At 43.9% G+C, this 15,834-nt stretch overlaps 1 protein-coding gene across 6 annotated transcripts in view; it reads left to right on the top strand.

Annotated features, from left to right (window-relative positions):
* CPQ (carboxypeptidase Q) overlaps positions 1-15,834 on the top strand; it is a 529,074-nt gene that overhangs the window by 299,582 nt on the left and 213,658 nt on the right. The window lies entirely within an intron of this gene.

The following is a 15,834-nucleotide window of genomic DNA, read 5'->3' as shown; positions in this document are numbered from 1 at the left end:
GCCACCTACTCTGTGGTGTTGTGTTATGGCAGTCCTAGCTGACTGCCACAGCTGGCATTGAGGAGAAAAATTCACTCTGGAATTTCGGATTTTATTTTATTCCTTATAGTTTATAAAGCACCTGTCACACACATCATTTGAATCTTGCCCAGCCCTTAAAATAAGTGTTATTATTTACTCCATTTTACAGATGAAGTGTTTGGGCCTTCAGAGAATCTCTGCAAACACAGAGCTGTTCAGGGGGCCGGCGGAAGTGAAGCTTTTCATTTCACATCTCCTCCTCTTTTCCCCATCACCCTGAGTGTACAGTGTGCATCTGTTTCTTCCCAGTGGAGTCTGTACACCGGATTTGTTATTAGAGAGTTTTGACAGGTTAACTCTGGCGCGTGATCACTGGTGACTGCAGATTTCTGCCTAATGCTGGGATGAAGAAAATAGCAAACTTGCCAAATCTGAAAAGAATATTTTTATTTATTACTCAGCTTCCAGAATCCAATACCTTTAAATTTTCTATCATTATTCCACTGAAAGTGAAGAGTGGAATATTGACATACCTTTTTTTAATCTATTTTTTAATTGGTGAAAAATTGCTTTACAATTTTGTGTTTTTCTGGTGCATAAATATATATATCTTCTCTCCTAAGCCTCCCTCCTGCCCCTCCATCCGGCCCCCTCTAGGTTATTACAGAGCGCCAGGCTAGACTCCCTGTGTTATTTAGCAACTTCCCACTAACTGTTTTACACATGATAGTGAATATATGTCAGTGCTACTTTCTCAGTTCACCCCACCCTCACTTTCCCCCAACTGTGTCCTCAAATCTGTTCTCTACTAGCTCATCAATACCGTTTTCTAGATTCCATATATATATGCATTAATATACAATTCTTGTTTTTCTCTTTCTGACTTATTTCATTCTGTATAAGAGGCTCCATGTTCATCCACCTCACTACAACTGATGGAAATTTGTTCCTTTTTTATGGCTGAGTAATACTCTGTTGTATAATTGTACCACAGCTTCTTTAGTCATTCATCTGTCGATGGACATTTAGGTTGCTTCCATGTACTGGCTATTGTAAGTAGTGCTGCAGTGAACATGGGGGTGCATGTGTCTTTTAGAGTTGTGGTTTTCTCAGGGTGTATGCTCAGTAGTGGGATTGCTGGGTCATATGGTAGATTTATTCCTAGTTTTTTAAGAAACCTCCATCCTGTGTTCCATAATGGCTGTATCAGTTTACATTCCTACGAACAGTGCAAAAGGGTACCCTTTTGTCCACATCCTCTCCAGCATTTATTGTTTGTAGATTTTTTTGATGATGGCCACTCTGACTGGTGTGAGGTGATACCTCATTGTGGTTTTGATTTGCATTTCTCTAATAATCAGCGATGTTGAGCATCTTTTCATGTGTTTATTGGCCACCTATATGTCTTCTTTGGAGAAATGTCTGTATAGGTCTTCTGCCCATTTTTTGATTGGGTTGTTTGTTTTTCTGATATTGAGCTGTATGAGCCACTTATATATTTTGGAGATTAATCCTTTGTCAATTGCTGCCTTTGCAATTATTTTTTCCCATTCTTCGTTGTCTTCTCATTGTTCTGTTTCTGTTTTGATTTGACGCCTTTGTATGGGTAGATCAGCTCTTAGTTGTTCATTCATTCCACAGCTATGTGATGAGCACCTGTTGGGAGGCCCGAGTCTGGACCTCAGCTTTTGAAGTAGGACGTCATGTGTGTGCATGGAGGAGTGTGGCTGAGTAGAAAACTGTGGTCTTTGAGTCAAGGACGTTTCTCCTTTCTGTGAGATTACATGGTCACCTGAGATTACATGGTCACTTCTTTGCTGTGTTGAAAGTATACCTCCTCCCACCCCAAAATTAAACTTCTAACATTCTCCTTCATTTTCAGAAAGATTTCTACAGCAATTTGAAGTGTGCCTCAAAATAATATAGTAAATAATCTGATATTATTGGTCTTATACAATCTTAGTTTGCTGTCATAGTCATTCATAATTAAAGTTATTATAACTCTTTGCTCAGATGTGGAAGTATCTTGGGGGAGAAGGTGAATAGATAGGACATTCAAGTAACAACTTTGATTTGGGATTTCTTCTCTATTATTTTTATACAACAATTTAAAAGGAGCCTTTGTGTATTATTTATTTATTTTTTACTAAAAATCTTACTTCAAGAAATGGAGACTGCTTCTATTTACCCCTAACAGTAGCAGTTATTTTTTTCAAGCATGTTTTTAAAATTAAACTAAAATTTTAAATTTCAGAGACCTTTGTTTTTCTTGTGAGACAACACAAAGTATGTAACTTTAATTCTCTGGCCATGTAATTAGAAAGATGTTTCCTAACTGTCATCAGTATTGGAATTGGTCCAGAGCCCATATTTATAAAACAGTAACTATGACAACCCATTTTCCTAAGCAGGATCAACCCTTAATACTTTCCCAACTGTCTGTTTTACAAGATGACATAAGTAGTGAGTTTGGTGGGAAAAAAATAACAACTTTGGATGATAATCAAAATGCTTTTGCAAACAGAGGCTTTAAATCTGTTTGTTCAGCAGCATGTGATTCGGACAGTGGGAGTTCATCAGACAGCAAGGATTAACCCCCTAATTTGTTTCCCTTTTTCCTTTTGGAAAGGTCTAGACTGCTGTGAATTCCATGTACTCAACCTGAGCTGCCAAACAGGATTGGAGACTGACCAGTGGCTGTAACAGGAGGCAGGGATAATTTTATTGTTTTCCTGTTCTTCACGAGTCTTTGCAACAGGGTTTTGTTTTAAAAGAATTAAAAATTTATTACAATTTTTGATTCAATGTCTCTCTGAACCTGAAAGACTTTTAGATATTGCATGCTTTTCTGATTAAATAGGACAATATGGAACCTCCCTGGTGGTCCAGTTGTGAAGACTCTGCGCTTCTAATGCCGGAAGCCTGGGTTCAATCCCTGGTCAGGGTACTAGATCCACATGCCACAACTAAAGGTCCTGCATGCTTCAATGAAGACCGAAGATCCTGCATGCCACAACTATGACCTGGAACAGCCAAATAAATAAAAAGATAAAAAATAAGACAGTGTTACTTATCTATCATAATTTTCACCAAATACCTCCAGTGCAGAGACTCCTTTTAAAAAGTGAGTACTTAGTGTTTGTGTTAGTCACTCAGTTGTGTCCGACTCTGCGACCCCATGAATTGTAGCCTACCAGGATCCTCTGTCCATGGAATTCTCCAGGCAAGAATACTGGAGTGGGTTGCCATTCCCTTCTCCAGGGGATCTTCCCAACCCAGGAATTGAACCCGGGTCTCCTGCATTTCACGTGGACTGTTTACCATCTGAGCCACCAGGGAAACCTGTGAATACTTACCAAGACCGTAATGTGCTTGAAAAGCCAATGTCTTTGAATGAATGCATTCATGGGTGGTGTTGACTAGATTACCTCATGGTATGCAGAGGGCTCAGAGTGCCCTAGGCAGGGTCAGAACAGTCCTTAGGTGCTTGATTATATGATTCATCCCGTAGGATTAGCTGACCTCCAAAATCAAAGTAGTGGCAGGGCTGTGCAGTTGAGACCACTCCTTAACATCGACCTTCCCCTCAGTCCATTCCCATATGTCTCAATGAGGATAAACTCCCTGTAGGGATAGGACCTACCTCTACCAGAGCGGCTCCATGTTTCCTTGGGCCAGAACTAGGTAGAAGGTAGCAGGCTGCAAACTCTTCGTTGATATCTCCATGAGCCATTGCCACTGAATGCTGAAGCCTTCTTAGCCAAGACTCAGCTATAGGGATAAGAATTTCTCAGGCAAGATCATAGCAGCCCTCTTAGTGGCACAAGGCGCGCTTAACCAGATTAACGTTCTGATAGTCTTTATTCTCTTGGCCTCTATATTATCCTCACTTGATTTATTTAGCATATCATCTCTCTGGAATCAGAATTCTAATCTGGAGGTTAAAAGAAATGCATTAAATATTAAACTAACACTATTAAGATTATGAAGCAGTCAAGTGTAAGAAAATGGTGTAAAATATGAACTTGAATCATCAGTGGCTATATAGTTAAGCATATGGTGGTCTAGGCATCCAGAGAGAGTGTCTTTTTGACGTCCCCGAGTTAACTATCAACCAAAGAGGACAAGAGTCAATGGATAAACCTCTAAGCTGTGCCCATGAAGTGCTTCCTTCTCCTCTTACACTGGCACTGCTCTTCCATCAGAATCATTCAACTGGATCCTGGAACCCGGCCAATGGGAATAATACAGTCTCCTTCTTCAACTTCTGTTTCTCTTTCCTTCAAATGTTATTCCCCATGGCTCCAGTATTAACTTTATATTTTTTCTGTTGTCCCCAGTAACATACTTTTGTTGGTCCATTCATCCATCTGTGGATCTATCCATCCGTCTTTGCATCTGTTCCTCCATCTAATCATCCACCCATCCATCATTTGTCAACTACTATGTACATGCAAGGCATATTCTCAAAGCGTTGTTTTTCTGGCCAGCCTAGGAAGACAATGAAAGGTTGCATGCTCTGCTTGCAGTTTGATTCTTCAAAAGCAGAACCTATAATAAAGAATTGGAGGGTGCTGGTAGTTTATTTGATAGGTGACTCAAGGAAGCCAAAGTGAAGTAAAGGAGAAAGAAAGAGGAAAAAACAGTAAAGGATGCATTAAGACGTGGGTAATTGAGATGCAGGTAATTGCTATGGGCAAGTGGGCTCAGTCCTGCTGGGAGTCTTTTCATAAACTTTGTAGAGCACACTTCAGAATTGTCCCACTGAAAGATGGGGAAGCTGAGAGACTTATCCACTGACTCTCGCCCTCACTGGTTGAGAATCACCCGGAGGGCGTTGGGAGCGTTAAATCCCTGACATGTTTCGGGACTCCCTCCCAGTAGACTTGTAATGCCAGACAAAGTCCTTGGGTATAAAAGCAGAGAACAGAGGTGTGCAGGGGTTCTGCTCACCAAGGCTTCAGGCAAGCCCAGAGGTGGGCCCAGAGGCCATGACATGAGGTTGCCATACATCTGCGTCCATCCTAACTGCCTGAAATAGGAACGCATGAGACTTCCATCTTCCAGTTAAAGTTTACCAGAGTGGGCATTTACTCTATTTCGTGTACAGAAACACGGCCCTATGTTTAGAACTGGACTTACTCATTTCCTGAATATATATAGCTTTCCTTTTCTCTACAAGCTCTTTTCAGCAGATTTATGCAGACAAGAAAAATATTGCAACCGAAAGCACCACTGCAAGTTTCCCTGTGCTGATATTAATCATGCCCATTTGATTTATTATCTATCATTTGAAAAGAATATTTCACAACTATCATGCAATGATTTTTTTTTTACAAAGAATGATTACATCTATGTAGCATAACTCTTTTAATGGCTAATGCAGTTTGTTTTATTACCCATTCACTCTCCAATTATTGTGTATTAGTAAGCAGACACTATACATGGAAAGTTGGGAGAGAAATATCTGATTCAGCCTGCCTTTCAGAGAAGAAAAGATGGATGTAACACCAGACTAGATACAATGACTGACTGCTGTGTGCTCAGTTTGGTGGGCTTAATTTACCAGGCACCATTGAATTAATTAAATTATAAAGAAACTTCTGTGGTTATTAATACTTTCAAGTATCAGAGAAAAGATTTTTACTAATCTTTTATAATTGAATTGTCCTTGTCATTTTTTTAAAATGCAGCCTCCCCTTTTGTTTAATCTTTTCTACACTACACATCACTGGGCTGAGGACAAACGTAATTGTAACTAATATAGGGGAAATATTATTGAATGCTTGAAAGAAATTCATTTGGAATTAATATCTCAGAACAAATACCCATAAACTCTCGCAAAAATTAGTAAATTAACCTTCTTTTGGTATTTGTTTATGGTTGCTGTATAGAGCATAAACACATGTTTTATATAGCATGTTATTTATAACATGTTTATCAAACACATACCCAGTTATATCAGAAATTTCTCTCTTTTTCTCTCTGCTTATTCAAATCTTGTCCAGTGTTTAAGGCTCAGACATAATTTCTCTTTCTGTAATGAATTTTCTTTAGTTTCTTCTAATTCAGTGCTTCTTATATTTGGATGCAGTTGGGGAGCTGTCAAAATCTTCCCCCGCCCCGGGCTACTCTCAAGATTATTTATATCAGAGCTGCTAGGGGTGGGATTCAGGCTTTCTAGATATTTAAGATAGATAATTTCTAGATATTAATTCAGGTGGTTACAATGCACAGCCAAGATGGAGGACCGCCATCCTACCTGCATGGCTTTGCTCCCTTCTCTGAAGACCCAGAAAACCTTGATTATAACTCTTGGAGTCAGTTGTAATTGCCCCTTTTTGTCTGAATCAAAGTACTTTGAGGATGAACTAAACCAGCCACTCTTCCAGTTCCCAGATACCTCTGACAGCATTCTGGTTGTCCAGCTTGAATACCCTCAGTGGCAGGGAACTCATTCCCCACTATAGGCTAATCCATCTTTGGACAGTTTCAGTTCAGTTGCTGAGTTGTGTCTGACTCTTTGCGACCCCATGGACTGCAGCACGCCAGGCCTCCCTGTCCATCACCAACTCCCGGCGTTTACTCAAACACGTGTCCATCGAGTTGGTGATGCCATCCAACCATCTCATCCTCTGTCGTCCCATCCTCCTGCATCTTTGGACAGCTCTGAACAGTTTATATCCAAGTCTGTCTCTTTGTAGCTTCACAGTGTTTTTCCTCTTTCTACCACTTTAGGGGAAAAAAAATCTTCCCCCAGTTTTTTTTTTTTTAATGTTTAAATAATGCATTCAAAAAAATTTAAGGAATGCCTACTACGTATGGGACACTGGGTTACCTCATTGGAAGTAAAAGTACAGATTCTTAGGAAGATTAGAAAGTCAGTTTTCATTTCTATAAATAAATTCTGCTTTGTTTTAATATGCCACATTTCTTATATAAAAAACTGTCTAGGCTTGAACACTAGGAGACCACATGGACTTAAGCTACAACATGAGAAATTTATGTTATGACTGTAAAACTTTGGGAACAGTTTACCGTGTGAGGCTGTGGAATCTTTTCTTGAAACTTTAAATAGGACATACTTTCATGTGACTCCATTTATATACTGCCTTGAGGACCGAGGGCAGTGTCTTGGGTCACTTCTCAGAGTTCCTTCTGGGTCACTCTATGTCTCTAAATGAAACCAGGCTAAATGATTAAGATAGCTGACTTTTGATACTTTGGGGAGAGGGAAAGATGGTCAAGATTGCCTCTCCTTTGATTATTCCCCATGATGCCAGCAGCCAGCTGGGGTCTCCCAGGAGAACCTTGGTCCAGAAGTGCTTGATCATACCAGTTCCCTAACACTGAAGGTTTTTCTGGGAAACAAAGTACATTAAAGGCCGGTCTGGGTCACACTAGCCTTAAATGGGTTCCCAAGGCTTTCTCAAGGAGAGGAAGGCAGGCTGCTGAGACTTGGCGCTCTGGTGGCTCCATTCCTATTGTGCATCCCAAGGATTTGTGTTGGAAGATGTCAGGAGAATGGTACTCAGGGAAGTGTCGTGTGATGGCGTTGGCACCAGGGCACTGGAGATGAGCAGCCGTGAAAGAACCAGTGCTGGAGAAGTGTTGAAACTCTATGCCATCCCATCAGAGGGAAAGTCAGGGGTTCCGGGGACACTTTACTGGGTACCAGAACAAGGTTCCACTTCCCCCAAGTTAGAAACATGTCAGAGAGGCATTTTATACTCCAGACACCAGCCTAGCTAAGATGTTTCCACCATCATCCTCTCTTTGACCTCAGGTTCTTGTTTCCTTCAAATAAACCCAGCCCCAAGATGATCTGAATTCCTTCTAACTGAGTTTCTCAGTGCAATGAAATTTGCGTTCTGGTGATGAATCCTGGCTTATTCCTCTACCCTGCTCTGCCCTGTCCCATGGTATACGTCATGCCAAGACAGAGCTGCACCCTCTGCAGCCGCATCGACCTTAGAACAGACACAGGCAGTGAAAATATGCAGGGCCGGTCCAGCAAGCGCTGCACAGCTCAAGTTCATCATGATGTTTTACAACCAACTAATTACTCAGTTCATTTTGTGGGTTGACTGTACCCATCTCTTATTCTCAGGAAGCATTTTCTAACATCTCTAAGACAGGGAGTGAGAGGAAAATGCTCTTTGAGTTCCAGACCCTGGCGCATTTATGCACTAATAACCTTCCCTCCTTTGTGCTTTTGAAAAGAAGGTAAACCAAAGCAATTAAATTAAATGAAGTTAACATTGGCATGGTAGCATAAATCAGTTGTCAGGAAATTCAATATTCAGGGGTTAATGTTTCATTTGTATGTGCTGTCTAGTGCCTGCCTACTTTGAATTAAGAATCAGCCAAAAATTAGGTCTTGGTTTAAGATAGGATTGCACGAGAGAGAAAGAGAGGTGCTGGCCTTGTGTGGAGCAGCAGAGACACAGCCTAGTGATCTGTGGGTGATGCGTGTTTATCAGATGTTGATCTTTTGGCAGCTACGGGCCTCTTAATCAGCTTCTCCTGACGTCGGTATTCTGAACAGGCGGACACAGTTAAGCAGTTTCCCTCTGTGCCCGATGGTTCCCGAGCAGAAAGCACACGGCCCAGTGTTTAGACCGCAGCCGCCCAGGCTGCGCTCTGAAGAGCCGCCAGGCCCTCCACGTCAGCGACTCCCGCTGAAAAGCAGAAGTCTCTTCACTTGGTTCGTGGCTGAAAGCTGCTTGCAAGATGGGCTCCTGAAGTTCAGACCCCGATGAAGGCAGATAATACTACACATCCGAGGGCAGCAAGTCAGAAGAAACAATTTGCTTGGACTGGTGTCTGATTTTTAATTTGAGGAGTCCCGGGCCTGAAGGCTTTCTGTTCAGTCTGGAAACAAACAAAACCCAGACTCTTCAGTCCAGGTCACTTTCAAGGAATTGTGAATGATTTCAAAACCCGTGTGTTTCCTATACTCTATTCCCAGTGAGAGGACTCTCTCCCCTTCCATCCTCATTCTGGAGCATGACTTTCTTTTTTTTTTTTTAAGATCCAACTGTATTTTTTTAAATTTATTTATTTATTTTAATTGAAGGCCAATTACTCCACAATACTGTAGTGGCTTCTGCCATACACCGAAATGAATCAGCCACGGGTGTACATGTGTCCCCCATCCTGCACCCCCCTCCCACCTCCCTTCCCATCCCATCCCCCAGGGCCATCCCAGTGCACCAACCTTGCATCATGAGTGCCCTGTCTCATGCATCAAACTTGGACTGGTGATCTATTTCACATATGGTAATATACATGTTTCAGTGCTATTCTCTCAAATCATCTCACCCTCGCCTTCTCCCACAGATGGGGCGTGACTTTCTAAGCAACTTTTAGCAAGCATTTATCTTAGAGCATGAGCAGACTTTTGAATGGTGGAAGATTGTTCTGATATAAGTGAGTGATAGCTTAAAATCCCAGATGCTTGCTTTCTTTGTTAATTGGACAAGGATAGGGGAGTAAGACTTCCTAAGGAGAACCTTTCCAAGGCAAAGAAATAAAAATGTGTAACATTCATTTTGTTCCCACGAGGAACGCCTTACTGAAGCAACCTATTGTGTTGGGTGGAAGGAATGCAGCAGGTAGGATTTATTTTTTCCATAGAAGTTGTGTAATTATAATATATCCTTATTAAGGAACGCTCTGCAGGGATTGAGAAAAGTGGAACTGTAGGTACTGACATAGAAAGCTCACCAAATACATGGGTCTGGGAAAACCATTCTGTTTTGAATCCTACTCCTAGTTAACTTGTGTTTTACATAGTATTTTTAAAATTTATTTTAATTGGAGAATTACTTTACAACATTGTGATGGTTTTTGCCATACATCAGTATGAATCGGCCATAGGTATACATGTGTCCCCTCCATCCTGAACCCCCCCCCGACTACCCCCACCACGCTACCCCCCACCCCAGGTTGTCACAGAGCACCGACTTTGGGTGCCCTGCTTCATATACCAAACGGGCACTGGTTGTAGGATGTTTTGCTTTCTTTGAACATGGCATGTCATGCTGTAAAGAGGTTGTGCCCGGGGCTATTTTGACCCGCTTAATGAGAGGAAACAAAACTGTTCTTTCTAGGCTTTCTTGTATGCTTCCTCGAATGTCAGTTTCTCAGTTCAGATCCTAGAGAATTGGAATGCAGTCCCTTCTCAGGTTATCCTGCTGTGGCTTATTTCAGAAATCCAAGAGGATATTCCTGCCGTTTTCTTCAGCCTGGTTCAAAGCTTGGCTTCTCTCCAGTTCTGACTCTCTGAAACATGCTTAATTTTTTCTTACATCTGCCTTTTGGGTTTGGGTTGAAAATGTGCTTTCACTCTATTTTTTTATTTTCAGGAGTGTGTGTATAAACACACAAGTGGATTGTACTCAAATATGATCACTTGTGCTCGCTCCCAGCTGAAAGCATCCACTGAAAAACGTAGGTAGAGAATCCACTTTAGGTCTGTGTCTCAGAGACAAAAGTTTCTTCACGAGTTGCTTTGAAAACAGCCTTTTCTGTGTGCTGAGTACTCAAGGGGCGCTGTGTTCAGGTCAGGAGGTAAATCAGGAAACATCCCCAGCTAGCGCAGTCAAAAACCAAGAGGAGGGCGCTGGTCCTTCCCAAATGTCACTGCTACCAGATCAAGAGGGAGACACAGGATTCCTGAAACATATTCAAAAACGGTAGAGGTTTCTATGACAACAGAAATGAACAGGGAAAGTATAGTGTTATCGTCTCTCCTTAAGATCCCTCAGCTTCACATGAGCCCAACATCAAGAAATCGAATACATCGAGTCACAGAGCAAAGAGGGACACGTACTTCTTTTGGCCCAGCAGATGGCTAGCAATTGGAACTCCTTAGATCTTCACTGGGTGAGGACTTAAGAGAACTCTTACATTTTTAAGTTACACAGAGTGATTTTCTTTTTGGACATACTGAAATGTTAATCCTGTTCACTTGTGCAGAGTTTGTTCAGAATAGAGAATCTCTCTCACCTCCTGGTCCCCCATTGAAGTCTATAGAATTGCTGTTTCAGAGATTGGATCTTTGCCTAGCTGTTTCTAAAGTGTAAGTCGGACCCTCTCAAACACAATTACCAAAAAGTTCTATCTCTGGCAGTAAAAGATGGTATTCTTTGGGGATTTTTAGTTTCACCAGAGGCATATCTTGCATGCAGCCATTTCCCAGTGGTTAGAGGCAAAGCCGTCACTGCCCTCCTGGTTCCCAATGATGACTTTTCAGATGTGCAGGATACAGGGGACCATGCCAGCTCCCTTCACAGGACCACAGCAGATGTGCTGTCTGGCCACCTGGCCAAAGGGTAGGAATGGAGATTGGTATAGCTGGCTGCATCCCAAGATAAGGAAAGAATTCTTCTGGGCAGTTAGAATGTCAGACAGATTTATTTCTCCTTGGACTTGTGTCCATCAGCCCCGAGGGAGGAGGGAGATGTTTGTCCCCTAGAAAGACGTTCACGTGGTAAGATCGACATCACGGTGCTGAGTCTCATAGCCTGCTTTGCGTCAGTCCCTGAGGGTGGTCCCCAAGCAGTAATGAGCATCCAGGGCAGAGGGACAAGAAAAAAACCAGGAGTGCACTTTCTCCCTTTTCTATCGGTGGCAGTTTGCTCACCAAAGGTCACAGACACAGTCCCTCCCCCTCTTCCCTACAAAGGACTCATCGAAGCAGTGATCATGGTGTTGGCTAGGAGGTGACCGACTTTCACTTATAGAGTATTCCAGGGATCAAGGCTATTCACCTATGTTCAGCAATTGCTGATCAGACCTTTCTGCCTTACCGCCATGCTGGCTTCAAACACGAAACAGGTAAAAATGACTTCACTGTCGGCTTCTCTTCTTTTTACTTCTCTTTAGCTTCTCTGTTGTGCCACAAAGGACACACACATTCCCTGCTTATCTGAAGATGTTTTGGCAAAAGCGAAGTTTTGCTCCTAGAGTTTTATGGTAACCCCAGAGAAATTGCCATGCAGTTTCCACAAAACTGTTGGGGTTTTTTTGTTCATTTTTATTATAGTCCCACTTTTTCTTTGCTCCTGTTTTATCTCCCAACTTGTGATCGCCTTCACTGGTGGCTCAGACGGTAAAGAAAGCGCCTGCTGTGCGGGAGACCCAGGTTCGATCCCTGGGTCAGGAAGATCCCCCGGAGAAGGAAATGGCAACCCACTCTAGTGTTCTTGCCTGGAGATTCCCATAGACAGAGGAGTCTGGCGGGCTGCAGTCCATGGGATTGCAAAGAGTCGGACACAACTGAGGAAGTAACACTTCACTTCTGTGATCGCCTAGACTGGGTGACACTCGGCCTTCAGAGAAGGAGTAGGCTCATCAGGAGAAACGCAGAGGAGGCTGCCGTGGGCTTAGCCTGCTTCAGTTGGTCCTCCCTTTCTTCGGCTGGAGTGCCTGTCCCAAGCTCAGACAGCTGTTCCAGATCTTTACGTCACTGAGCCCTGGGATTAGCCTTTAGAACGACTGCTCTTCCCTCTCCTTGACCCCACACACCCTATTTCTCCTAGCTCCAAAAAGAGTCCTGTGAGCAAAACTGCTCCAAATAGAAGTGCCTCATTTGCTAGACCTGAGAGGAGAAGAGGGACCAGGCTTTATCTTAGTGTAATGAAAGGTCTTAGACCTTGGTTTCGTACACCAAGGTCTTTCTGGTGTTAGTTTAGTCCTCTTGCCTTGAAATGATATTTGTGGTTCTCTGTGGATTCTTTCTCTCTAACCAATCAGTAACATCCCTGGAGAGGAAACTTGAGATTATTATTTTTTTATTCTGTATTTTTTTAATGCCCCACTCCCTAATTGGTCTCAATGTTTCTTTTTTCAAAACTTATTTTGAATTCTAAAAGAAATTCAAACATTTTAGAAAACCACAAAAAAGATCAGAAAAAGACAAGCCCCCTGTAGATACAAAGGGGTGACGTACTGTCTTGGTCCAGCCCCTCCTTGGTCCTGCTTTTCCAAAGAATCATTCACCTACTTGATAAAGTAATCGCCCGTGCCTTGACTCCAGCGAGCACAAACAGCCTGACGAGCAGCCTCTCCCAGCTAAGAGTTTCTCTGTGACGCCAGGTTCCATTTGTTCACAATCATCTCTGCAGCAGCCAGGAGGGAGCTTATTTCTAAATAGGTCTGCAGCGAGTGCTGGTTCAGTGTCTGTCTGCTTGCGGTGAAAGGAGGCGTCTGTAGAGTAAGGGTTTAATGCTGTGACTCTGAACGCCTGGGAGAGGGTGTCAAGGCCTTTTCTGAAGGAGGTGTCTGTAGCTGCTGCTGCTGCTAAGTCACTTCAGTCGTGTCCGACTCTGCGCGACCCCATAGACGGCAGCCCACCAGGCTCCCCCGTCCCTGGGATTCTCCAGGCAAGAACACTGGAGTGGGTTGCCATTTCTTTCTCCAAGGTGTCTGTAGAGTAAGGGTTTAATGCTGTGACTCTGAACGCCTGGGAGAGGGTGTCAAGGCTTTTCTGAGTGTTCTCACCCCCCTCCAGCAGCCACTGATTTCTCACTGATTGCTGATTGATTTATTCTTTACAGATTGCCACAAGAGATAAAAGAGATGATTTTTGCCCACTCGTTCAGGTTGTAGAGTCCTTCCGCATGGCTCAGTGAGGACCACTGGATGTTTGCAGAGAGTCACCCAAACACTCTTGCCACAGGAATCGGTGATTTGGAAGGTGTGGTGGATGTCATGCCCTTCTGCCGTCTGTCTCTGGGAAGTAGCTTGGATCTGGCTTTGACTAGGCCCCAGCAAAGTCACGAATACCACGCCGGGTGAGAAAACGCCAAGTGTGCACCCAAGTGTCACAGGGCGATGACTTCCCCCCGATGCTGCTGCGCTGGGCAGCCAGGGCCACTTGTTCTTGCTCTGCCTGAAAGTGAACGCGCCCTCCTGGAAGGAGTGAGGGGCCAGGGCGAAACGGAAAGTGGGCTGTACCATCGGCAGAGGCCTCTTGTGAACGTCTGTCAACCTGATTTATTCAAGAGTCATTTACTGAATAAGCAGCCCTTCCCAGGTGGGGTCAGTGGTAAAGAAGCCACTTAACAATGCAGGACACACAAGAGACGCGGGTTCAACCCCTGGGTCAGGAAGCCCCCCTGGAGAAGGGAATGGTAACCTCACTCCAGGGTTCTTGCCTGGAAAGTCCCATGAACAGAGGAGCCTGTCAGGCTACAGTCCGTGGGGTCGCACAGAGTCAGACACGACTCAGCGACTGACACTTTCACTTTCAAGCCGCTGACAAGGCATTGTCTCTCAAGTTGCTTCTAATTCAGTGGAGGAGATAGAAAGCTGGTCTTCTCAAGGCAGTAGCTAAATGCTAAAAGTAGAGGGAGCGTGGTGGCAGGAGTGGACAGAAGACGCAGGAGGGACGCTAAGCTCAGCTTGGGGTGGTGGTCAGCGATGGCTTCCAGGAGGCAGTAACCTCATCTGGTTAAGATGAATATCTACATGGCAAGGCGGGGAGGATTTAAAGTAGTATCTTTAAATTGCTGCTCTTTGCTAAGAACCAGTAATGATAATGTGGCGTTGGTGGTGATGATAATGATGAGGCGGGGCGGGGCAGGGCGGGGGGTGGGGGGGGAATGGCCTGACAACTAGAGAGTCCTGATTTCAAATCCTAGACCTTTCTATTCTTAGCTCTGTGATCTCAGACAAATCCCCCAGCCTTACTGCGCCTCATCTGTGAAATGGGACTGGTGATGTGTACTTCCAGGAGAGTTGCAATGATTACAGAAATGTTTTCAAGCAGCCTAACACAGTGCCTCGTACACAGGAGGTTCAGGAAGAAGTTTCAGGGGCAAGGAGATTGAAATGAACATTCAGTAAAAAGGCAACAAGCGTAGGAGAAGGTAGCAGTAGGTGTGGTTGGTGGATGTGGAGGGGAGAGCCCTGAATCTGGGGGCTGGGAACCTAAGTTCTCACCCAGCGTCTGTCAGTGAGGACGGGGGTGCCCTGGGGGGTGTCTTCTCTGGCATCCCCTGGGGTCTCCCATCATTGCCGAGAGGCCCATCCACAATTAGAAATTTTTAAGTGAGGGGAACATAAACCAAAGGACCTAGGATGAAGGACCACAGAGAGAGCACTGGGTGACGTGATGATGCTGGAGGCTTCGTGGAGAAGAGCCTTGAGCTGGGCACTGAAGGTCGGGTGAGCTTTAGACAGGAAGGGCTCATTGAGGAGGGCACTGCAGGCAGGGACTTACTGGAGCAGAAAGGGCCCAGCCACACATCAGTGTGGCAGCCACATCCTTCTTCTCCTCACCTCTAGGGCAGCCTTACTCCTGGAGCAGAATGGTTCACACAGGTCTCGACTTTGACTCAGAAGTGTATCTTTGATAGTCTGGTTCTGGCAAAATTATTAAGTTATTGAAGTTCATCTGCACGATCATTCATTTTCCTGTCAGCAACCCACCTTCCTGGCCTGTGGGTCCCTGTCAGCTCAGCTCAACAAGCCTCCTTTGCAAACCTGCAAAGTATGCCTTTCTTTAGTTCTCTCCACTCTCAGAAGTATGTCTGTAATCATAACATGTCAAAGCTTAAAGGGAGCTTAGAGTTCATTATCATCTGCCCCCCGTTGTTTTTATGAAGGGATGTGGCCCAATGTTAAGTATTTAGGGACAGAGCCAGATCTTTGTGATCTCCAGTTCTGTTCTTTTCCTTCCAATCTGTAGCCTGTGTTTTTCTCCACCATGCATTCTGATTAGGGCCTCAGCACCTATGTATAAATCAGAACTTTTGGAGTTTCAAGTTTCAGAAACTTGGGGAGACTGGTTTAATAAGGGGG

The sequence above is a fragment of the Cervus elaphus genome, chromosome 21 (assembly GCF_910594005.1).
Source record: "Cervus elaphus chromosome 21, mCerEla1.1, whole genome shotgun sequence".
NCBI lineage: Eukaryota > Metazoa > Chordata > Mammalia > Artiodactyla > Cervidae > Cervus > Cervus elaphus.
The sequence above is the reverse complement of the archived record's forward strand: the minus strand, read 5'-3'. Positions and strand labels throughout refer to the sequence as shown.